At 48.4% G+C, this 25,258-nt stretch overlaps 1 protein-coding gene across 1 annotated transcript in view; it reads left to right on the plus strand.

Moving 5' to 3' along the window:
- TENM2 (teneurin transmembrane protein 2) overlaps positions 1 to 25,258 on the plus strand; it is a 258,817-nt gene that overhangs the window by 159,604 nt on the left and 73,955 nt on the right. The gene's annotated exons all lie outside the window — the stretch shown is intronic.

The raw sequence follows: 25,258 nt of genomic DNA on the forward strand, positions 1-25,258 counted from the left end.
ATTGCCTCGGAAGCAGGCGCAGCTTCCCGGGGCCGGCACGGGCTCCTGGAGACCTGGGCTCGAGGAACTGGGGTCGGATGCAGCTTTGGATTCTCAAGTGGCTGGGCCCTGGCTCTGCCTTCGGGTGACCCTTCCTGCCGGACCCTCCGGGGCTGGGAGTTACAGACACATCCCTGCTGCTGCTGCCAACACTGAGCTGTCATGAGCAATGCAGTCCTCTGTAAGGCCCTTGGGGATGTCATTGTGCAGATGAGGAAACCGGGGTTTTTCTATTTTTTTATGGTTTTTTTATGGTTTTTATATTTTTAATGGCTAGAGGGAGGGATCTAAAGAAGAGTAAAATTTCATGGCATTGAAGACTGCGGAAATTAAATTTCAGTGCCTCTATATAAAGTTTTATTGGGACATAGCCACGCCTGTTCAGTTATGTGTTGGCCGTGGCCACTCTGACCCTGGAAGGCGGTGTGAGTCATTGGACAGAGACCACATGGCTCACAAAGCTTGAGGTATTTTTCTCTGTCACCGCTGCTTACGGGGAAAGTTTGCCGACACCTGTTTTAACCTCTGAGCTGAATTTTCCTGTTATTTCCTGATAGAGTGCTTAGATTCTGGGAGCGAATGGGACTGTGGTAGAACATGATTTCCTAAAAATACCATGCCGTGTTCCCCAAACATTGGTACAGGTGCAGGGTCCACCCCCACCAAAATCTTTTCAGGGTATCAGAGGACCCACGCATTATTTGATTTAACAAACGTGTGTATAATCCTGCTGTGTGCTGATCACTGTGCTCTGGGGCTGTCAGCCCCTGCTTCGCAGCCCCAAGGGGTCAGTCCCAGTGGTGTCCAGAGTGAGGCTCTGTCCCCCCGGGGGGATGGCTGAACGTGAGAGCCACCCTATTTTTATATTCCCTCATCCTCTCACTGGACATTGTGCAGTTTCTGTAATCTATTATTGCAGTTGTATATGTCTATAGCTTGCAAATAAACGTACATACACAGATAGGAGTGCGCCAATCAGAAAAGGCCCACAGCCCTGACGGAGCTCCCGGAGCTCCCGTTCATTCATTTACCTTCCTGAAACAGAGCCAAAATAGAAGGCACTTAAGTGCATTTTTGAATGAGGTGAGACATAACTACATAATGCTTTTTTTTTTTCCCTAACGGTGAGAGTCAAAATCACACTACTTTTCCTGGGAAAGTTCCCTGTTTTCGCTTCTGGCCCCTGGTGATTTCACTGAGTACAGCAGTTGCTAACACATCAGCTCCTTCTTCATCCGGAAAGAAGCTGCTGTCCTGGCTCCCTTCCCTGTTGTGGGTGTCAGCAGCTGAACGCTGAGCGAATGGCTGGAATACTGCACATGGGGGAGGGCGCCTCGGGCTCCCTGAGAAGCCTTGCGCAGCCCATATCCCTCTCTACCAGCCCTACCCTGAGCCAGGCTCCCACCAGGAGAGAATTCCCAGTGCGGTAGAGGTAGAGCTGTTGGGGGTTCGGCAGGTGCTTCCAGACTTCCCAGCGGGCACAGGCCAGAGTCCCTCCTGGCGGGCAGAGGCAGAGCTTCAGAAAGGCAGGCCACAAAAGCAAATGAGGCAGTGATTATGCTAAAGACAATAATGGCCTTGTTGTGGGAACTATTAAAGTGAACCTCCCAAGGAAGTAATTAACCACCAAGAAAAAAAAAAAGGCTCTGCATGGTGTTTATAAAAAGAAACTCCCAGTTAATTCAGAGTTGCTTATGTCAGGTGAGCTGCAGACACGGATTCTCTCTCACCTGGCATAAGCAATTCACAATTAACCGAGTTCTTTTTTTGGAGGAGACTCCTCTGTGCAGAGTATCCTTTTTATGGCTAATTACTTCCCTAGGAGGTGTGCTAAGCACTTTGCTGTTTATTGATAAATATTAAAGTTACTCATCTACTCCAGATCCAATCCTACAGCACACTAATTAAGTCACTTTTTGTTTGTTTGTTTTGGGTGGGGGTGGGAGCTCTGCCCCAGGCTCTGTCCTGCTTTGGGAGTTCTCAGAAAGGGGATCTCTGACTGTTTTTAAACCTGGCGGTGGGTCAGAGCAGGCACCAGGCAGAGCGTGAATGAAGCACCCCCCACCCCCAGTCCCATCCCACCCAGCAGCTGCAATGAACACATTTCTTATAAACCTCATGAATGGGGGAAATAAAAGAGCTCTCTTCCAAAGTGAGCTGGGAGAGACAAACCATTTTTCGATCTAGGAGCACTTTATGTTAAAAAAAAAAAATTTAAAAAATCTCTGTTTAAAGTGAGAGATATCAATACAAATACTAATATAGATACGGATGTGCCCTGAACAGCCTTTTTCGACCTGGGTTCCTCCAGGAGAGAGGTAAGCCCTGGTGCTTTACAGCCCCTGGTAGCTCTGAACCCCCAGCTCACAGCAAAACCCCCTGGAGGGCTGGATTAGACACAGATGGCCAGGCCCTGCCTCCAGAGGCTCTCAGTCCGTGCATCTGGGGTAAGACCCGAGAATTTGAATTTCTAGTAAATTTCCGGGGGACACCCATGCAGGTTCTTTCTGAGAACCATTGTCCTGGGACGCTCGTTCTACGGGATGAATGACCTTCTCCCTACGCACCTAGGATGGCACTAGCTACGTTCCTTCCTTGGGTGACTTGAGAAAATGTTCACAGATATTTTCTGTAGCCTGAGGTGCTTAGATGAGAAGCCCCGCTGGGAAAAGCTACCTTGGAATATGCCACAAAAAGAACTTAGGCCACTTCCCTACCTCCTTACTCCGGTCGCTTTCAAAGTCCCCCGACACCCCCAGCCACGCCACCGCTGCCTTAACTCAGGAGGCCGCGCTGCTTGCGAAGGGCCAAGTGTCACCTGCCGCCGCCCCTGAAAAAGACGCAGGAACGGTTCGGACAGACGCCGGCGGGCGGGCTGGCTGTCTTTTGAATGGCGAGAGATCTTTGTGTGAACTGCTCACCCCAATTTGAAAAGGGAGAGACTCGAAGAAATATTTTTGCTTACAGAAGACAAATACCAGCTCATTAAAGTCTGGGGATACACACAACATGTGCATCAAGTGACAGTCGAATAATATTTAATTATCACCACCAGGACCGAGGTGTGAGATTTAGTTCATCACAGCCAGGGGCAGGAGAGAGGGTGTAGGTTTCCTCTAAAAGCGGGAGCCAGGAGGTGGGGAGGTGTTGTTAGACTGTCTGGCCTGGAAAGACAGTCTCCTTATTTCTTCCCTACACCCCTTTATCACCCTGAACTCAAAGTCAGGAGCCCCAACTCCTGTCATTTCAAGCCAGCCTGGGAGTGTGTCTGACACTCCCACCGAATCCTGTCAGGTGCCCTCTCCAGCCTTCGGGTGGAGGCCTGGAGGTGGAGGGGGTAGGAGAAAGCCCTCCCTACGCTGAGCTTGTCCACAAATCCCCCTCCATCACGTCCCTTCTTGCTGTACCAGGAGCTGTCTTCGTTCCCCTCTGTTCTGCTTCAACACAGCACTGAAATCAGACCTCTTCTGCCTTCTCCTGTCACTTCCTTGGTTTATGAATCAGTAACACTGTAATATCATATATGGTTAAGAGCCTGGGATCAGGAGTCACTCTTTGCGTCCCACTTCTGCGAGTCACTTTACTCCTCAAAGCCTCAGTTTTCCTGTCTGTAAAATAGACTTGATGATGCCACCTCCTTTAGAGGGTGGGTGTGATGTCTCAGCGAGAAAATGCATGCAATCCGTTCTACAAGGTGCCTGGCTCGTAGGATGCCCACGCGTGTTGACTGCTGCTAGCTTTCATGTTATTTGTATTAATGTCATTTTGTAGAACAAATGCTGAATCCACATAGATGGAGCCCAACCAGTAATTTTCCCACAGTACGTAACCATTGAGGTTCTAACTAGTGCTCGTCACACTCCAGTGTTGTATAACCATGCTAGAGAGCTTGTTTAAAATTTAGATTTCCAGGCCCTTACCTTTTGGGTTCTGATTTATTAAGTCAGATATGGGATCCAGGAATCTGCATTTTGACCAAGCACCCCAAAGAATCCTAACACAAGTGGTCTGCTGACCATGTTTTGAGAAAAACTTAAACAATGGTTTCCTTGTGATGGGCTCACCCAGCCCAATAACCTAGTGCCTACACCCCAGATGCCTACCCCTAGAATTCCCAGAACACGGAGGAGTGAAGTGGGAAGAGGGGAATTTTATTTCAAGAAAAAAGGAGTAATTAAAAAAACCATGAACATATTTTCATGTTTACTTCCTGCGTGAATAACTTTAGTGTATTTTGAAGGTGCTCTGTGTTCCTAGTTGGAGAGGTGACTGGTGCTTGTTTCTAAATTTTAAAAGCCTTTAACTCTCTGTCATTAGGTGTGAATCCATCCATCCACCCACTCACCCATCCATCCACCCATCCACCCATTTATCCACCCATCCACCCATCCACCTACCCACCCACCCATCCATCCACCCACCCATCCATCTACCCATCCATCCATTTATCTACCCTTCCACCCATCCATTCATCCATTCATCCATCCATCCATCCATCCATCCATCCATCCATCCATCCACCCATTCATTCATTCATTCATTCATTCATCCATCCACCCATCCGTCCGTCCGTCTGTCCCTCCGTCCATCCGTCCATCCATCCATCCATCCATCCATCCATCCATCCATCCATCCATCCATCCATCCATCCATCCATCCACACATCCATCCACCCATCCATCCATTTATCCACCCACCCACCCATCTATTCATCCATCCATCCATCCATCCACCCATCCACCCATTCACCCATCCATCCACCCACCCATCCACCCATCCACCCATCCACCCATCCATCCATCTATCCATCCATCACCCACCCATCCATCCACCCACCCACCCATCCACCCACCCATTCATCCATCCATCCGCCCACCCATCCATTAGCCATTCATGGTTTAGCGAACATTTGTTGAGAGTTTAATAAATGTTAGACATTGGAAATAGGCCTTTGGAAATACTAAGACAAATATGACAGGTTTCCGCAAAGAGCTCACATCCATCTGAAAAGGTAAGATGTATAAACATGTTGTTGTTGTTATTATTAGAATCCTGGGTGTGAGGTGTAACAGGAGTGAAACGCCTTAGTTCAATAGGAGTGTAAAGAAGCGAGTCGGCCACAGGACAAGAGAGAAAGCCTATCACACTGTTGAGCCCAGGGTCTTCAGCCTGTCTCCCTGGAGGGCCCTCCAAACCCCAGATCTGTGTGATCAGTAATGTGTCCACCAGCAGTTTCTACATGTCTCTCTCTAAATTAAGGACTCCACTCAGGCTGCTCCCTGGAGGGCCCTCCAAACCCCAGATCTGTGTGATCAGTAATCTGTCCACTGGCAGCTCCTACATCTCTCTCTCTAAATTAAGGACTGCACTCAGGCTGCTCTTCAGAACAGCCTTTCCCGGCCCACCTCCATCTGCGAGGCTCAGTTCCTGTTCTGCTCCAGAGGAGGCCGCCTTGGGTTAAGAGATGAGTATGCTGGCCTGAGCTCCGGTCACTGCAGCCAGGTCTAAATGAGGAGAAATAACACTGGAGTCTGTCCAAAGCATTTGGAACAAACAAAACCCTCCCCTCACCCACTGCCTCCTCCCTCCCCTCTCCATCCCATAACCATCCAAATTGGTTTGACATGATACAGGGATGCTATTCCTGCATTTATCTCAATTGTTAATTAATAACTCACCTTGTCTGTGCGTTGAGCAGAGCCAAGCTCAGGACTTCAGGGACTCTGGAAGAGTTATGGTTCTTAAGTCCAAATAGTCTCGTCTCTTCATCCAAAGAGAGATAAAGCTTGGTGGGCCCATTGTAAATGCCTTGATTAATGTGTGCAAATCATGTTGATGGATTGGTTGGGTGAGGGACAGCTGAAAAGTGCAACATTGCTCTATTAATTGGGTTGGATTGAGGATTCCCCTTGCAGTCCAAAGACCTGTGGCAAATGTAGCTGGAGCCATAAACAGTCCCCAATTAGCTCCCAAAGAGGGAAGCAATATATCTGAGGCTTCAGAAGAGAACTTGATCTTAAGGCCACTGCCAGCTGGCCAGGCTCTGGTCTCCCTCCTTTCAGAGGGAAACAGAACGAGCCCCACTTGAAATCCTGGTGGACCACATGGCAATGGAGTGCTGAAAGTGTTCTGGATCTTTCTGCTGAAAGATCTTTGACTTTCTGGCCATATTTGACTACAGAACCTTCTGTTTAGGAAACTAAGGGCTGGAGTTCAATTTTCTTTTTTTTCTATTGAGGTTTAAAAAAAAATAGAATTCTTTTTTCTTTTTTTCTTTTTTTGCATATAAAAACGATAACCAGTAAGGTTTTTGAGGGCTGACAGGGACCGAGCCCTGTGCTGAGCTTAGTATGCACCTGGGAACAGGCAGCTGATGGGTCTCTCTTGCCGCACCACCCTCGCCCCCTCTTCCTCCCCATGGCAGCCAGAGGGAGGGTTTTAAACTATAAATCATATTGTGCCCTCAAACAGTTTCTCATGTAGTTAAAGTCAAGATCAAATGGTTGCCCTTGGCCTAGAGGGCCTTCTATGCCACGTCCTGTGCCCTCTCGCACCTATCCCCGCTGCTCTCCATGGCACCTCTGCTGGTCCTCTCTGCCCGCCTCCTGCTCCTGCACATGCTGAGCTTATGCCAAGGTCAGAAATGCTCTGACCTTGGCCTCTTGTATGACCAGCTCCTTCTAGTCATCCTCAGTCCTCAGCTCAAATTCCTGCTCCTCAAAGAGGCTGTCTTCACCTGAGGAGTCCTCCTCTCTCTGCAGTCACGGCCATGTCACGCTCCTGACTCAGTCCCTCTGTCTGTCTTGTTTGCTGTCTGTTTCCTCACACCAGATGTCAGTCCTGGGAGTCTATCTCATCAGAGGGTTTCCATTTCACAAATAAAGATACAGAGGCCCAAGAAGGTAACCTTCAAAATAGGCCTTTCCGCTAGCCAGTAGGAGAGACTGCGTTTCTACTTGAAAGCCAACTTCTTGTTTCTCCTAAAACATTAACAACATTTGGGAGCCATTTCTAAAGAAGGTTCAGACCGGTTCAGAATCGGTGGGTATTGTTGCAAAGAGGCCTCAGGAAAAGTTCCCTCAACAATTAGACTTTCCCATTAAAATCCTTTTCCCAGTAAATTTACTTGACCATGGAATTTGTTCTTAAAAGGGTAAAAAGTGTTTAAAGCTTATGAGTTTACCTAATGTAGCACCTTCAGTGCTTTCTAATCAAGTCATTAGTAGTTTAAATGGTTATGAAGTATCTCTTAAGGGATTATATGTTTCCCCTGATTAGATAGCAAATCAAATATTCATCATACAATTATGATTAAAATGCATAATCTATTAAAAATGCTAATAATTTAAATCACTATGGACTTGTTTTAGGGAGTTAAAGGATCAACACACAGGCTCAGCTAGTGGCCAAGAGGTAATATTTATATCATTGCTGTGTTTTGCCTTGGCCAGGGAGACCCCCTGGATTGCAACAAGAATCCTTTTGGTTTCTGTGACCAGCACTGGAATTGAGGTTCAAGGGCCCTGGTGCCGTGATCAGCTCTGTTGCCCCCACAATCCTCCCCTTGGTGCAGATCAGTGGTTCTCTACCAGGGGCAGTTTTGCTGTCCAAGGGACATTGGTAATGACTGGAAATATTTTATGAGTCGCTATAGGGAGGTTGGGAAGAGGTGCTACTGGCATCTAGCAGGTGGAGGCCCAGGAGGCTGCCAAATATCTCACATGACAGGGCAGCCCCCACAACAAAGAATGATCCAGCCCCAAGTTCAATAATGCCAATGTCAAGAAATCTGGGGTAGACATTAACATCTTCCAGCAACTCCAGTGACAGGCCCGGATGGGAGTGTCCTCTGACTTGATGTCAAAGGACATGAAGTCAAAGGCATGCATGGAGCATCTACTAGGGGCCAGGCCTGTACTGAGACTCTCCCCACATTGCTCAAATAAACCATGACAGCTGCCCACAAGAGCCCTAAGGGCCCTTTGATCCTTTACATAGAAGCAGAAACTAAGGTCCAGGAGGTACAGTGGCTTACCCAGGTCCCACAGCTGAAACGCAGCCACACCAGGAGTCAGAACCCAGGTCAAGAGTCCCCCTGGTGTGCCCTTCACACACCTGAGTGTCGAGCCAGGCTCAGAGCAGGGCAGGCTAGAGTGAGTGCTCAACACCCTCTGCCCTGCAGAAACACGAAGTCTGCAGCAGTCTGAAAAAATAGCATTGGTGTTGCTTTTTCCCCCTGTTTTGGGGAATGCGTTTTTGCCACAAAGTGCTTATGCACCGAAATGCCAGGGAGCTAGCAGGAGCAGTTGGACTCAAACTCACCAGGCATTCTCCACAGCGCAGCAAGAGCAGCTGCCCAAGGCCCGTGCTCTTGTGTTTGACTTTCCATAGCAACTCAGCCAAGAGCTCCGGGGGGTTGGAGAGGGGCCAGCACTGTGTGGCTGAATGTGAATCTAAAGAAAACCGCAAGGCAGCCCCCAAAGCTCTGTGGCCTGTGCTTGCCTCCCTCCCCTCTCACAGCAGAGACCGGACTTTTCCCAGGGAAGCCCCTTCCTCTCCCGACCCCCAGGTATGTCAGTGTTGGCCTGCCCGCCCCATTCTCTGGAGCCCAGTGGCCGCACGCACTGAGGGACACTACCTCTTCCATTCATGGATCACGCAGTCCAGGATGTCGGGTACAGAAAGGCCAAAAGATAGAGTCCCCAGCAGCTACACTCTCCCTCAGCCCAGAGAGGGAGAGTGACTTCTTCCAAAAGCAGATCAGGGCAGGGAGGGCAGGTCTGGGCTAGAGGCCTGCATCCTAAGTCCAATACACTTCTCTCCATGCCCTCAGAGGGACCCAGCCACTCTCTGGAGGATGGGTGCCTGGCATTACTGGTTTACCCGAGATCTGTCTCCAACCGGGGACCTAGAGGAGGCTGAGTTGAGGTGCCTGTCCACCTGAGAGTGAGCGCCTTCTTTAAGGTGGCAACCTAGGTGAGCCTCACCTCCCGAGCCCCGCCTTGCTTAGACCTCTTCTTGGTGACGGTGAAGACAGCAGAACCTCCCCCCAAACCAGCCATGCTCTTGGACAGAACCCCTCCAAATCGTTCGGCAAAAACATGTCAAGCCTCTATTTTGTGTGAACGAGTGAGATTCAGACAGAGCCTGCAAAGAACCCCAGTCTGGTGGTGGGTGAAACGCACATGACCGGCCGCTGTTCTAAGGGTCCACAGAAGTAAGGCCAGGGGAGTCCATGGAGGAGACAGATGGCGAAAAGGGACCCCGCAGTGACCGGAGCAAACTTCTCTCTGCAATGCTCACTCATAGAGCACCCAGCACAGGGAAGCAGATCCAGGGAGAAGATCCCAGCCCCCCCCGGGGCCCATCCCCCAAAGCCCTAGCCCTCCAAGGTGCCACACCAATGCCATCCCTTTCATACTATCACCTGAGTGGTCCTTCCTGAGGCCTTTGTCTGCACATGTTGCTGCGGAGATCTGTGGACACATCTTGTCTGGCCCTCCGTTTTCTGTTCCTAACCATTAAGGCCGTGGTTTCTTAATGGGTTTCCATCCACACCCAGAGCATGCCACCAGCTTCACTGGGCTGGACTATGAGCCCTCCAGCTTCTGTTCCACACTGAGCAGTCCGAAGGATCCTTTTAAAAGTCAGATCATGTCGCTCCCCTGTTCAAACCTTCCCAGGGCGTCTCACCTCCCACAGAACGGCAGCCAGGCTGCAACAATGGCTCCTTTGCTCTGCATGAGTGGGTCCCTGCTTCCATTCTGGTCTTATTTCTTCTTCTATTCCTCTCTCTCCCTCAGCCCAGCATCCACCATCTTATTGTTCCTGTAACTCACACAATATGTCCCTACTCTGGGCCGTCGCACCTGCTGTTCCCTCTGCCCAGAATGCTCTTCCCCCAGATGTTTCTGCGACTTGTTTCCTCATTTTAGGTTTCTACCCAAACATCACTTCTTCAGAGATGCCGTCCCTGGCTCCCCCATCGAAAGCAGCGAATCCCCTCCCTCCTCCATCCCTCTCCAGCCCTTTGCCTGCTTGACTTTCTTTCAAAACGCTATCACCCTCTCAAAGTCTTTTATACATTTATTTTGTAATTGTCCATTTCCCCGCAAAAGACTGGATCCTCCGCAGCGGGGTCCCTCTCTGTCTTGGCCAGCTTGTTATTAGAGGAATTGAATGAACGAAGACTGGAATGAGCAGTATCTGGAACAGGAAGCAGTTGTCTTTAATTCAATAGATTATTTTAGGACGAATACATTTCATTTTAAAATTTAAAAAACATACTGTTATACAGACAGTGACACCCGAGTCACCATATACCATTGATATCATTTGACTAATGCAAAGAAAGTCCAAATGTCAGATACATCCTGTCTTTTCAGTAAGACACGGGCACGCAGTTGTGCTGCTTTTCGTCTCCATTGTCAGCTCTGCTCACCCCGTCTGTCCGCTTCCTGTGGGCCGATGGCAGTAGGCGCGCAAGCTCCAGGGTCATCCTCCAGGACCAGAGGAAAGGCAGGGGCCACCCAGGCCCCCTGCTGAGGGAACCCAGAACTCCCAGACTGTGGCTCGCTCGCCAAGGCACCGAGCAGTCCAAGGCTGGTCCCCGCCACTCACTAGCAGCTGCCCGACCTTGTCAAGTAACTTGACCTCTCTAGGACGTGGTTTCTCCATCCGTAAAGCCAGAGTAAACAGACGGTTACCATAAGCTAGATGCTTCTGCAAGAGGTTTATTTAATCTTTAATAACAGCCCTATTGAGCTGGTGTGATTATTTCTATTTTACTGATGAGGTAACTGAGGTTCAGAGAGGTATAGTAACTAGCCCAAGGCCACACAGCTAGTGTGTTGCAGATCTCCGATCCTGGGATCATAACTGGTGGTACGATACTGGCTCCTGCCACCCACGTGTGAAGATGAAATGAGCAAATCTCCAGGGAGTGCTAAGCACAGTGCCTGCAGCGTGGCACTGGCCATGTTGAGGAATTAGTACTTCTGATTTCCCTAATCCAGCTGGAGGCTGGTACGGAGCTGAGCCTGGCCCCATCTCCCGGCTGGCAGTCTGGGCATTTCCTTATGCGGCAGGAGGAGAGGCAGCAGGCCCCCTGCTGCTTCTCTCAGCTCTGGGGCAGCCTCCCTCCGCCCCCCAGGAGACAGGTCTCTCCTCAGGCAGAATGTGACTGTTCTGGCTTGTTGCTCCGAGGTGGTGACAGTCCCTTTTCCTTCTGAGGGTCCCAGTAGGTCACTGTCTGGCACCCCACCAGGCTGCCACCGCCTGCCAGGCCAGACTTCACTGACCACGGCCTGCTCTGTCTGACCTGTCAGCAGGCTCTTAGAAATGGAGGTTGATGGGGGTGTGGGAGGAGGAGACCAGGGCTGCGAGAGGCCAGAAACTGCGGGCAGAGGGCTGGCATTTGGGGAAATCAGTGGCTGAAATCAGAGGCCCCTGTTCTCTGTTGTCACTGGTTTTTGTAACAGAAAAGGGGGGAGACAGCAGCAGCCAAGACAGAAATCCCCCAGGTACAAAAAACATGGCCCGAGGCTAACAAGGGTGAGACTGCGCCAGAGAGGCCTGTCAGGGAATGCCCAAGGTGGGGAAACCAGATCAAGCGAGATCATTATTCCTAGAGGCTCTGTCTGGGCTGAAGAAAGAGAGCAGAGCGAGGAGAGGGGGGAGAAGTTGAGAGACACAGAGAGAGAGAGAACAGCCTGAAAATGAAGCTGTTTTCTGAAGTCTCAGCATTTCTCCCTCAATGTCCTCCAACATTGATAGGGAACCTTTCTACGGCTGTGATTAGAATTGAGGGTAGAAGCCAGAAGTGTAGGCTTGGGAGTTAGACAGCCTGGGGACGAATCACTCCTCTGTCATTTACTAGCTGGGTGATTGTAGGCAAGGCCCTTAACCTCTCTGAGCCTCTGCTTCTTCATCTGCAAAATGGAAATCATAGAACCCACCTCAAAGGGCTCTTGGGCGCACTACTGGCTGACGGCTGGGTGAAGATACAGGCGCAGGCTGGGCAAGCACAGAGGGACATAGGTGGCTGGCAGGGGGTGGCCTTGGGGTGACCCACCTGAGTCAGAGGTATAAGCTGGGTCAAGTTTGGAGCTGGGGCAGATGGCCGGCTAAAACATTCTGCATCCCAGTTTCCCAAAGAATAAATCACCCTTCAATGTGTATTTAAACTGTTCCTCTCCTGTGTGACATGGTCCTGCCATAGATAAAAGAGCTTGGCTCAGGCTCTGAGTGTGTCGTGGTTTCAGGCACGATGGCTCCTGTGTGTTGGCCATGCAGAATGTTTTTTTGGTTTTTTTAATAGAACAGAATAATGAAATTTAATTTTGCATGTATATGCAGGGGTTCTATAAAAATATGGAGCCCCAGGACCAATCAGACAGTTGAGGAATGTTTAATAGTAAAGGACCTTACATGGCAGTTTCACGTGGGATTTGGCTTCAAGGAATAAGACCCAGCCCCACCTTCGAGAAGCTGCGTGGTCTTAGGAGTTATTTCATCTCTCAGTATGTGTCCCGTTTCTCATCTATAAACAAAGGTGCTAATGATGCCCGGAATCCGGGTGGCGATTTAATAAGGAGATGCATGTGAAGCACTCAGCATGGTACCTGGCACCTGGGAAGCTTTTCATAAGTGCCAACCGTTAGCTCTCATTATACGTGATTGCCATAAATGTTTCATCATCCTGCTGACCCCCCAGGATGCCATCACCTGGTACAGGGTCCCTTTGCTGAAATGCATTGGCTTCGGGAAGCACTGGGAACCCAAGGACAAGGTCTCTGAGCTGATGTGCTTGGTGGCAATGATGTGGTTTATGTTGGGCCTAAACACCCAAAGCCTGCATTTTGTGAAATGTCACTCCAGCACTGGGCTGCTGCTCTTGACTACTGAGTAGATAAAGGTTTGGCTGGTCCTTTCAGGGATAGAGTCCCCAAATCCAGAGCCCTGTGTTCTCATGAAGTGCTTCCCAACCTGTATGGCACTAGACTATCGGAGGGAGATACTCTGAGCCAAAATGGGTCCAGAGTCAGGAAATGCTGCATGCTCCATTGCAATGTTAGATACATAATGCATAGTCACACATCAAAGGCTCTGAGAAGCCCTGCTGTAAGGAAACCAGCATACCTTTTGCTTCACCAATGTCTCCCAAATAGTATTTGACCATAGGTCCTCCTATGTTTCAGGGAACCCCTATTGAGGTCCCCCAGGAGACATCATTCAGGAAGCTGCTATAGTCCCTCAGGGCAGAGGTACTGCTCTGGACATCTGAAGGGTGTTTTAAAGAATTCAGAGCACATCTTGAGGTTTAGTGAGCAAAACAGTCATCTGGGAGCCCTCTTAAAAATTCAGATTCCCAGTTTCTACCCAGAGAAATTCAGTAGGTTTGGGCAAGAGTAGGAATCAGCATTTTAACACCTTGGGGTTAGTCCAGGGCATGAGGTCAGCAAGCACATCTTGACCAACAGCAGTTTAATGCCTGGCTTGTGGAAATACAGTGCTCAGAGCAGCAGCATCGTCATCAGGGAGCTTGTGAGAAGTGCAGGCTCTCAAGCCCCACCCTAGGACCACAGAATTAGAATCTGTGTTTTAACAGGGTCCCCCGCGATTCAGATGATGGTTAGAATTTGAAAGGCATTGGTTTAAAAAGTTTTTGTTAATAGTGTTTGTTTTCATATTGTTTTGCTGTTCATTTGTTTGTGGTTTTGGTGAAAAACCATTCAGAAACAACAACAAAACTGGACACACTGTGTGAGTTCATTGTCATAAAATGCCTACTGTTCCTCATCTCCAGCCCCATGCATATATGTGGGCCGAGCTTCAGGATAAAGCCAGGGTGACTGGAGAGAGGCCTTACCAGGGTCATAGCCCTGCCTTGGGTAGCGGTGCCTGGTTTTGCCTGAGCAGCCTGTGCTTTCTTTCCCACATGCGTCCTGCAAAATAGGAAAGCCAGCAAAGCAGCTCTCAGTGGGGCCTCCACTCTGCCAGGTCTCTGGCAGGACATGATTGATCTTCCATTGCTAAGTCGTCAGAAAAGCCAGAAGGTGCTTTGGGGCAAGGATCTCTGGCCATGGAATTCAGAGGCTGACAAAAAGAGTTGGCAAAAAGCAAGAGGAACACTTCCAACAGGCCTTCCAGAGGGAGCACACATACAATTTTACTTCTTGCGATCCTTAAGAATGGCTGTTGCTCCGTGGGCAGGGGAGGGAGGGGACGCCTGCAGAACAACGGTCCATCAGGCAGCCTGGGTATTAATGGCAGGTGAAACCTTCCAAATGAGCACCCTGTCAGCCAATCTATTGCTTTAAAAGGTTGGCAATGCGGGAGACCTAACAGAGGCAATGAAGAACTAATCTCATATTGCCAAGTTAAATCAAGTCCGCCTGGCCCACTCCTTTCACTTCTTAGTTACATCAAGCCAGAAAACTTTCAATTATCCCTCCTTCCAACTTGTCAGCAGGCACTGGGGAAAATGCAAATGGAACGGTGCCCTGCCCTGGTGGCGAGCAGGAAATATCACTAAGAATAGCCCCCATTTACTGAGCTCTTCCTCTGTATTAGTGCAACACCTTCATCATCTCATTTCACACGCACTGTCTTTAGCATCCCCGTGATCTTTGGTGAGGTGGGTGCAATTAAATCCATTCTGTAGCTGGGAAAACTACAGCGGCCGCGGGAGGTCAGTCACTTGCCCAGGTGGCATAGCTGCCTTGACAGAATGATAGAACAGGTTTTAAAACCAGACCATTCAGACTCGTATTCTTTTGCTATTTGTCTAACTGGGCCAAGAGGCCAGAGCTACCCTGAGCAAGTGGGCCTGAGCTCTGCAGTGCCCTCCTTGAAATTTTCTAAGTGTTTCTCCAGTGGCATGGACGGGCCAGGGTGAGCAGTGCTCCAGGGTCAGGAGCACCCCAGTCCAGTCTAGGACCCATGTGAGCCCCGGTCCCCTTTCAGGGTGTTCTCTGACCCTCTACCATCCCCTACCCTCATGCATGTGGGGTTAACCAGATGCCCTGAGGTGTTTAGAGATTTCCATCCCTGAGATACATCTAAAGGCCCAATGTCCAACCTCAATTCCCGAGGGCAGAATGGCTAGTAGATTTCTCCTGCTGGCTGGAGGAGTATTTCTTTTGCACGATCATGTGAAATCAGACTGCCAGAATGATATTGATAGGCTGATTTGGGCAACTCGAATTGTTTACAAGGAGAAGTGCCTGTTATGGGCCGCACATATATCAGTCATGGTCTTTCAAAAACTCACCTTAAAACAGAATAACTCCCAAGGCAGAATGAATCCTACAGTTGCCCAATTTCTTTTCACTGCTCCTTCATTTCCATCACAGAGTGCAAACTGCACCAGGTTTCTTCCTTCTTGCCCCAACTTGTTGCCTCCCCCTTCTCTCCACTGCTTCATTAATTGTCCAGCTCCCCTATCCTGAACTGATCTCAAACACAGCCGTAGGATTTTCTGAGTACATCATCTGAATTCTTTGTATTTTTCTTGTGGAAATGAGAACTTGGCAAGAACCTCACTCTGTGTGCTAAACAAACTTATATGATGCCAAAAAGACTCAAAAAGAAGGAAAGATGTAGAAAACAATTCAGAGGCACTTAGTAGGTTACTAGGTGCTCACAACTGTTCTATGTGGGTTATATTAGTTAATCCTCCAGGGCTCCTGTGGGGGATTACCATCATCATTACAACCATCACCACCACCATCACCGTCATGATCACCACCATCATCACCACCACCACCATCATCATCACCATCACCATCATCCCTATCATCACCACCACCATCACCACCACCACCATCATCACCATCATCATTACCATCATCACCATCACCACCATCACCATCACCATCATCACCACACCACCACCATCATCACCACCATCACCACCATCACCACCATCATTACCATAATCACCATCACCACTATCACCATCATTACCATCATCACTATCACCACCATCACCATCATTACCATAATCACCATCACCACCACCACCACCATCATCATCATCATCATCATCATCATCATCATCATGACCATTTTGTAAATGAGGAAGAGAGACCACAGAGGGGTTGATATCTTACCTGAAGTCAGTCTATTGGCAAATCCATGAAGTGCATAATCTTCAATACACACTTGATGGAGGTTTACATATACATTCACCTATGTAGTCAGGTGACTAAGATAAAGATCTAGAGCATTCCTACCACCCACAAAGTTCTCCTATATTCTTTCCCATCCAATACCTCCCCATAAAGGTAGCTACAATTTCTAACTTTCTACCACGATGGATTAACTTTGCCTGGTATTGAACATCCTATGAATGGAGCAGTATGTACTCTGTAAAGCCCACATTTTAACCAACCCACTCTATGGCCTCCTGGTCCAATGAGCAGGGAAGGTAGATTTGATGGTTGGTGGTTCCTGTCATCAAACCATGATCTGGAAATAGCAGGTCTCGTTTTTTAAATCTGAGCTGCTGACCAGTTCCCAGCCTGGTGCTGTGTGCAGACCCTAGCAGAGCTGTCTATGGCACCTGAAGTGAATTGTTGGCATTGATTTGTGCCACCATGTCACAAAATGAAATAGAAAAGTAAATTTAGATATTTCTCTGAAGCCTTTAATACCCAAGAAAGCCAGAAAGTTCTTGCAGGTTGAAGAGGGAGTCGCTTGCATACCAAGCTACAGGGAACAAATGACAGGAAAAATTGAACAAAATCCTTCCATCAGGATTCTCCATAAACTGCACAGTTTACAAAAATCAAAGAGGAAAATGAATGAAATAGACATCCTCTCATTCCTAGAGCCCTTCCTCCCCTGTGAGAATGATGCGAGGACCCAGGCAGCCTTCCCAGGCAGAAACGATGTGCATGCTTCTGCCAACTCTGAAAGAGCCAGACATGCACTGTTGCCTCTCAGCCTCTCCACTTACCGTGGCCTCCTCCCCCGTAAGTGTAGCTTTACTCGTAAGTGTTCCATGAAGGCTTGGAGGGTAAATCTCTTGACTACTTAGGAGCTCCTTTAAAAAATCTAGCAGAGTGCCCTGGCCCGTGTGGCTCAGTTGGTTGTGCATCAGACTGTGCAACAAAGGGTTGCTGGTTTGATTCCTGGTAAGGAAACATGCCCGGGTTTCAGGCTCAGTCCCCGACAGAGGGTGTGCAGGAGGCAGCCATTAGATATCCCATGCTCACATTGATGTTCCTCTCTCTCTCTCCCTCTCCCTCTCCCTTCCTCTCTCTCTAAAAAAAAAATCTATAAAATAGCTGTTGTTTTTAAATCCAGCAGAGCCAACTAGGTAAGGGCTGGAAATAAACTGACACAGACCTATAGCCATCCCAGAAGGTCAGTGCCACCTCGTGCCAATGGCAAACCACCGAAGCTCCCCGGTAAATAGTGTGGTTCCCAGGAGCCTGCATTGCAGGAAATGAATTCCCAGGCATCTTGTTTCTCATGTTGATTCTTTTCAGGTCCTCATTTCAACCAGCCAAATTTCTTCCCAGCTATAGGCGTAGACAGGCCTTCAAAAGTGATTAAATCTCATGGCCACCCAAACAGTTGATGGGTGGCCACTGTCCTGTCTTCCCGATCTTTTTTGGGGAACAAACATCTCCTCCTTCTGATAAAGAAGACAAAGCATGATGATCTTGTTAGTTGCCTTTTCTTACTTTTTATCCAAAGCTACTGCTTAGCCCCTTGGATAACTTACTCAGCTTCTTTGACCCTTAGTTTTCAACTCCGTAGGTTGGGTGATACTGTGATCATAGGGATAATACACAACTTACTGAGTCCTCCCATAACAGGCACTGTTCCATGTACTGTAGTTGTAATAACTGCTTTAATCCTCCCAGCAGCATTTTATAACATCATCTTCTTCATGTTGTTCATGAGGAAACTGAGGCACAGAGTAGTTCATTGTCCATGGTCAGCAGATGGGTAGTAGCTGATCTGAGGATCAAACCCAGAATCCCTGGCCCACAGTCTGCAGCTTAAGGGTTACAGCATTCTGCTTTGTAAGGTGGCCACAAGGATTTAAATCAAGAATATAAATCTTGTTCAATCTATAGCACTGATTATTACCGTCAATCGTTATTAACTTATCACTACCTGGAAACATAGCATTCTGGCCAAGATTCAGCCTACCAACCACATACCATAAATGACTCTAATAAGGGGACATTATTTATTTTCATGTCCAGTTTTTAAAAACTGGAAAGTTGAAAACCAGGGAGTTTCTGGTTATAGTAAGACCTACAGTTCATTGAACACATACTGTATGCCAGGCTAACTATAAAATATATGTTCATTTATTCCCCATTATATACCCTATGACACATGCACTATTATAACTCAGTGTTTTTGCTTTGTTTTGTTTTTTATAACTCAGTTTTATTTTTTTTATTTTTTTTTTTTAGTTGGAAAGAGCTTCACTTTATTATGAAAAGTTGTTTTTGTCTTTTAAAACAAAAACAAAAACAAAACAGAGGCAATTGATAAGGGAAAATGGGGGAGAACTGAGGTGCTTCATTAGTCACCCACACCCTTGCAATTCAATTCTTTTTTTTTTTTTTTTTTTACTTTTTAAATTTATCTTTATTGTTAAGAGTATTACAGGTATCCCACTTTTCCCCCCAATTTATCCCCTCCACTTCCCTCCCACCACCTTCCCAGGCCTTCATCCCGTTATTAACTGTGTCCATGGGTTATGCATATAACTTCTTTGGTTAATCTCTTCCCGCCCTCCTGCCCCTTCCTTCTTTCCTCTGAAATATGATCGTCTGTTGCATGCGTCAGTGTCTCTGCATCTATTTAGTTCACCAGATTCTTTTGTTCATTAGCTTCTTCTTAAAGAAAACCCTTCAACTTTTCCTGTAGTGCTGCTGTGGTGGTGATGAACTCCTTTAGCTTTTCCTTGTCTGAGAAGCTCGTTATCTGACCTTCAATTCTAAATGATAGCTTTCCTGGGTAGAGCAATCTTGGTTGTAGTTCCATGTTTTTCATCACTTTGAATATTTCTTGCCACTTCCTTCTGGCCTGCAAAGTTTCTGCTGAGAAATCAGCTGACAGTCGTATGGGTGCTTCCTTGTAGGTAACTAATTGCTTTTCTCTTGCTGCTTTTAAGATTCTCTCTTTGTCTTTAAGCTTTGGCATTTTAATTATGATGTGTCTTGCTGTGGGCCTCTTTGGGTTGGTCTTGTTTGGGACCCTCTGTGCTTCCTGGACTTGTAAGTCGATTTCTTTCCCCAGGTAGGGGAAGCTTTCTGTCATTATTTTTTCAAATAGGTTTTCAATTTCTTGGTCTCTTTCTTCCCCTTCTGGCACCCCAATAATACGAATGTTGGGCCACTCGAAGTTGTCCCAGAGATTCCTTATACTATCTTCATATTTCTGGATTCTTTTTTCTTTTTGCTCTTCTGGTTGGGTGTTTTTTGTTTCCTCTCAGTGTCCTCTACTCTACTGTTGATTCCCTGTAAATTATTCTCCATTTCAGTTCCTGTAGCCTTCATTTCAAGTTGGTACTTTATTATGTTATCGATTTTCTCAGTTATTTCCCTAATAGTCTGCTTAAACATCCTTATAACCATTATTCTGAACTCCGTATCTGTTAGCTTGCTTGGATCTATTTCATTTAGTTCCTCTTCTAGAGATTTCTTCTGTTCTTTCCTTTGTGACATGTTTCTTTGCCTCCACATTTTGGCTGCTTCCAGGTGTTTGTTTCTATGTATTAGGTAGAGCTGCTATGTCTCCTGGAATTTGTAGAATGGCTTTGTGTAGTAGGTGTCCTGTAGGATCCAGTGGCTCAGCCTCCCCAGTCACCTGAGCTGGGCCTTCTAGGTGCTCCCCTGTGTGGGCTGTGTGCACTGTCCTGTTGTAGTTGAGCCTTGGTTGCTGTTGGTGTCACTGGGAGGAACTGACCCCCAGGCCAATCAGCTGTGAGAACCAGCTGCAACTACAGCCAAAGAGCTGCTGTGCTGGAGACACCCCTATGGAGCAGGATTTACTTCAGTGGAGCTTTGGTTCACCAAGTGCGCCCCTTGGGTGTCACTCGTGGATGCGGTAGGGTTGTAATCCAGTGTGGTCGAGTCTGAGCACCAGGTGCACTGTCTCTGGGGCCTCCCAGGAGGTGCAAAGTGAGCCTCTGCCAGTGCCTTGCTCAGGGCCACCCAGCATGAGCTACACAGCAAACCGTAGTTGGCTGCTACTTGTGCTGGGCTTGGCGTTGTCCAGGAGAGGCCAAGCTATGAGCCAATGCAGCTGCCGCTAGTGCGAGACCTGGGGCCACTTATCAAGCGGTATGGGGCCCGCTGCTGCTTGTTTGAGAGATTTTAGGAAAGTCCTAAGCATGAGGCTGGAGAGGCCACTTGCACAGAAAAGCCCCTGGAAATGGCCTGCATGAGCTGCAGGTGGGGAGGGGCGGGGCCTCCGGGAATCACGGGGCGGGGCCAAAGGTGAGAGTCAGGTGCTGGGGATTCAAATATGACGCCTGCCTGCCGGCTGTGTGCGGGGAGGACTCGCCACAGGAGCCATGGCCTCCGCCAGCCCTTCTGCCTGGGAGGAAGCCGCCTCTCCAGCTCTCGCCCAGATCTCAGGCAGGTTAGTTCCTCCCCGAGTGTCCCAGGTCCCTTCAGGCTGCTCCCGGCGCTGGGCTCAGAGGGAGCATCTGAGTGAGTCCGTGCCGGGCCCTTTAGAGGAGCTGCTGGGGCTCCCGCAGCCTCCACGACCCTCAGCCACAGTCCCCGCTGGGTTCACAGCCCGAAGCTGTGGGGACGTCTCTTCTCGGCCTGGAACCCTGGGCTGGCGGCCTGCTGTGGGGCTGGGACCCCTCCCTCCTCCGGGAACCCTCGCCGCCAAGATTCCCTCCCAGGTTTAAACCCCGGCACCGGGTGTGGGCCCGCAGCCGTGTCTCCGCAATTCAGCCCCCATCCACCTGTGTCTCCGCCGCTCCTACCCTCTCGGTGCTTCTCCAGCTCCCTGGTTATAGGGCTTCTGTTCAGCCAGATTTCAGGACGTTCTGAGTGACGGTGGTTGTGTATTTTAGTTGTGATTTTGATGTGGTTGTGGGAGGCGGCGGGTGCAGCTGTTACCTACGCCGCCGTCTTGTTTCTCTCCTGTAACTCAGTTTTAAAGGCAAAGAGGTCGAGGCTCAGCAAGGTTGATTGTCTTTCTGAGCTCACATAGCCAGGGACTAGAAACAAGCTTCAAACCCAAATCCATCCGATTCCACAGACGAGGCCCTTCCCTCTGGTGCTGTATAGACTTCTTTTTGGCTTTTTACTTTGAAAACTCTAATTCAGAGGGATCAATTTAGCACAAACCTGGTTTCTGCTTCATGTGCCTCCACTCCTATGCAAGAGTCTCTGATTTTCTTTATCAAAAGCTATAAAAAGAATGCATTCTGTACTGTTCCCAGAGAGTTCCTCCACACCCATATTTCTCTGAAATAGCCATTCCAATCAGTATACAGCGTCTGCGTGGGGCACACAGCCAGAGCTGTGACTTAGCGTGCATTCTCACAGAAAGCACCCAGATACTTCTCTGTGGCCACATCACACAGAGTGAAGTAAATGACCCAGGAGTCTGCCGCGGGCGCCTGGGAAGGCCTGGGTCACTTGCCCACAACTGCTGAGTCAGAATCAGGCCCTTGTCGAGGACTCTGCAAACCTCCCTCACCACCCTCACTGTGGGGCAAGTCAACCAGACAAACACATGAGCAGGTAGATAAATAAAGAAAGAAATCGTCCAATGTCATAGGAGGGCTGTGCCACTTTCGCGCCCCTTTTGAATGGAGACGTTGGCAGCTCTCGCCCCTGAACTGGCAATTCAGAGCAGTTTGATTGCCTGCTTGATTGTTTGCAAGATAACTGCGCGATTGTCAGTGACAGGGTAATTTACTGGAGATTGCCGTGTCAGACGCCACGGGAGGGGCTTGCTGGCATAAAGATGCGATTCTCATGACTGACAGGCCACTGGGAGATTGGAGTGCCAATTTAAAGTTCACGGTGTCGTCTGCAAGTGTTTGGCTGCGGCAGCCCGTAATCACGCAACATGATGAGGTCATTACAGGCGTCACGTGTGCTCACGCCTGATAACGGATAGGACCCCAAACCCTCCATCTCTGGAGCAGGCAGATGTAAATACATAGGAGGAAATCATTTATATGGGTTTTTTCTCTTTTTTGTCTTTTTTTTTTTTTTTTTAGCATTTGCCATTTGCTATTGCTGATGTGTTTGTAGGACATCTCCTGCCAGACAGGCCCTTGAATAAAAAGCCCAAAATACAAATCGACAGAATAGTGGGGGGATTTGAGGCCCACGCTTCTGAAGTGCTCACAAGTCCGGAACAAGTGGCAGACTGGAGGGGGCCGGGAGAGGAAAATGCTCAGTGCTTAATAGGAAAGCTGTCTTAAGTTATTATCTGACCCTACTGAGGTCCTCAAGCTGGCTGTTTTGAGGGGACGTGTAAATGGGCTGGGGGGAGGAGGGGGCACATTCCCAGCTTCAGGAGAGAGAGGCCGCCAGAGATGGATGGGACTCCTAATGCGAAGCGGCCGGCGGCCTTACAGAAATCTGCAGCGCTAATAACAGTGGGTTCTTCTCACCTGAGATGTTTCTGCAGCTGTTGAATGAGGCGCTGCCAACATAGCTCAGCGGGATATTTTTAAATCCAAAGCAGGCATTGCGCGGTAGATTCCCTCTTTCTGTGGAAAGTGGTCCGTGGAGGGTGATGTTAAAGGCAGAACACTGTGCTTGCTTTTCTTTCCCTTACTCTGCCAGGGGCTTCAGGATCCACTGGCCAGTGGGTCTGAAACAATGGCTCGGCATCATCGGCTGCTGCCGACAAAATCCTGTGGGACTTTGCATGGGTGTGAGATTTGCAGGGCTCTAGGGAGCTCCTCCGATTCAGCCGGCATGTCGGGCTGAGGTGTTCAGAGCCTCGGCTTTGAGTGTCTCCAAATTTGAAGTTTGTGTGCCTGCTCACCATCCCATGTCTGCGTCTCTAGGAAATTTTGTAAATCTCATTTGTGTGATGAGGCTCACAAGCCCCGTTCGCCAGAGTGGAAAATGAGAGGCTAGTTTGAGTCATCTAGAGCCGAGCGAAACACACAACCTCCTAATTTGTTTGTTTGCTAAAAAGAAAGTAATGCATTAAAATAATTGTACATTAATTGCTAAATTACAGTGGAACTTTGGTGAAATTACATATTTCGATTTTGTTCACAGAACCAAACGAGAAGGGTAATGCCCAAAAAAATCTACACTGTAGTAAATTTAAAGCACATGGCCAGGCCTCTGATTCAGCGTTCAGGTACAAATGTTTGTCCAGTCATGGCCTAGGGTTTGAGTGCATGCTTCTATGATGCTAATTATGGCCCAGAAATGCCTTGCTGTCAAATCCAGGAGGTACGAGCAAGTAATTCTCCAAGCGCCTTCACTGTGTTCAGTCAGTTCCCAGAAGAGGAAATAAGGGTTGGCCAAGTAATCGGTTCCAGTAGGAAATTCCAAGGAGCATACACTGCCCTAAACATCCCCATCCTTGTCATTAACGAACAAGTGAGGAATGGGAAACCGTCATATATTCATTCAACAAACATCTGTCGAGCACCCAATTCTGTGGTCAGCACTAATGAGGCATGAATATAGAAATGAATTAAGACACAGCTCTCCTCTTCAAAGAGCTCTTTTCCAGTCAGGAAGACAAGCGTACAGAGACAATTAATTCTAGGACAAGGAAGTTGGCATTAGCAACTGTTTCTAAAATTGATTGTGTATTAGAATAACATGAGAATCGTGTTTAAAATGCAGCTTCCAGAACCTGCTCCTAGAGGCTGTGGCTGGGGGAGGCCTGGGGCAGGCCCTTGATTCTCCCAGGAGTTTGATGCAGCACCATTCTTGAGAATCTCTGATTCAGGGGTACACGGTGATTCAGGGGTACACGGACTGGACTACCTAACCTAGCCAGGGCCACCATCCAGAAGGCTTCCTGGAGGAAGAGGCCACACCTCACTTGGATCTTAAAGGATGAGTCATACCTCTTTCCCCCACTGTATTGTCAGCTCCTTAAGGACAGACACCACTGTTCTCTGTTCTTTGTTCCCTGTTTTATTTCCAGAACATGGATGGCACTCAAACAGCTGTTGGGTGGTGGATGAGCACATGGGAATTAGCCCAGGAAAGGGGTGGAGGGATGGGAACCTAAGCAAGGTAATGAGGATGTTCAGAGTCCCGCAGATATGCGGTAAGATGGGAGCAAAAGCAATTGAGCAAACTCATGGCTTAAACACTGGGTCTTCAAGCCAAAGTTATTTCTCTTCCCCTTTCCTGGCAAATGTAAAACTCCCCGTACCTGGTTCTCCACCTGCTCAGCAGGACCCTCTCAGGCCTGGGAGGGGGGGGGGGGGGCGGGGGGGCAGGGACTTGATGCTTTTCTCCACTGACGCCAGATTTCGGGAAGCCCACTCATCATGGTTACTTGTGCACCAGTTCGCACAGGCCCCTGAGAAGTGGCTTCAAGTCCGTTTTCGTTCTGTCTTGGGGTTTTTTGGTGTGTTTTTTTTTCATCTTTATTGTTGAGACTATTACAGGTGTACCACTTTTCCCCCCAATTGACCCCCTCCACTTTGCTCCCACCCCCTCCCCAGGCCTTCACCCTGTTATTGACTGTGTCCATGGGTTATGCATATATGCATATAACTTCTTTGGTTAATCTCGTCCCACCCTCCACCCCCTTCCCCTCTTTCTTCTGAAATATGATCGTCTGTTGCATGCGTCAGTGTCTCTGCATCTATTTAGTTCATCAGATTCTTTTGTTCATTAGCTTCTCCTTAAAGAAGACCCTTCAACATTTCCTGTAGTGCTGGTCTGGTGGTGATGAACTCCTTTAGCTTTTTCTTATCTGTGAAGCTCTTTATCTGACCTTCAGTTCTAAATGATAGCTTTGCTGGGTAGAGCAATCTTGGTTGTAGTTCCATGTTTTCCATCACTTTGAATATTTCTTGCCACTTCCTTCTGGCCTGCAAAGTTTCTGCTGAGAAATCAACTGACAGTCGTATGGGTGCTTCCTTGTAGGTAACTAATTGCTTTTCTCTTGCTGCTTTTAAGATTCTCTCTTTGTCTTTAAGCTTTGGCATTTTAATTATGATGTGTCTTGCTGTGGGCCTCTTTGGGTTGGTCTTGTTTGGGACCCTCTGTGC

This window comes from Miniopterus natalensis, chromosome 4 (assembly GCF_054644295.1).
Source record: "Miniopterus natalensis isolate mMinNat1 chromosome 4, mMinNat1.hap1, whole genome shotgun sequence".
NCBI lineage: Eukaryota > Metazoa > Chordata > Mammalia > Chiroptera > Miniopteridae > Miniopterus > Miniopterus natalensis.